This window comes from Diaphorina citri, unplaced genomic scaffold (genome assembly GCF_000475195.1).
Source record: "Diaphorina citri unplaced genomic scaffold, Diaci psyllid genome assembly version 1.1 scaffold73207, whole genome shotgun sequence".
NCBI lineage: Eukaryota > Metazoa > Arthropoda > Insecta > Hemiptera > Psyllidae > Diaphorina > Diaphorina citri.
The window spans coordinates 1-379 of NW_007450375.1; the positions used below are offsets into that span (position 1 = coordinate 1).

The 379-nt window shown below is 38.0% G+C and overlaps 1 non-coding gene across 1 annotated transcript; it reads left to right on the forward strand.

The window, feature by feature from the left end:
- Trnag-gcc lies at window positions 1-68 on the forward strand. Its single transcript has one exon. It is a non-coding gene; the product is annotated as a tRNA-Gly (tRNA).
- The last annotated feature ends 311 nt before the right edge of the window (window positions 69-379 follow it).

Sequence of the window (379 nt, forward strand, 5' to 3'; positions counted from 1 at the left end):
TCGTTGGTTCAGTGGTAGAATGCTCGCCTGCCACGCGGGCGACCCGGGTTCGATTCCCGGACGATGCAAGAATTTTTTTTTGGGCTACCCAAATGGGCGAAGCCAAATGCAAAAGGAGATCGCAAGATTGGAATGTTGAGTGGGTGTCTCTAGCTTTTTATTATTATTAATTTTTGGTTTGTATGTGGTACCTATGTATTTCCGTGCAGGTAGCAAAATTTATCTATTTTTTATTTATTTTCAGAATAGGTTAAATTTTACACCCATTTGAGCTAAACACAATTTTATTTATCGCTCCCTTTCTCTCTCAGCTCCGTTCGTTTTCGCTTCAATTTTCCAATTTTTATTTTATTATTCTTTTCAACACACATTTTCCAAG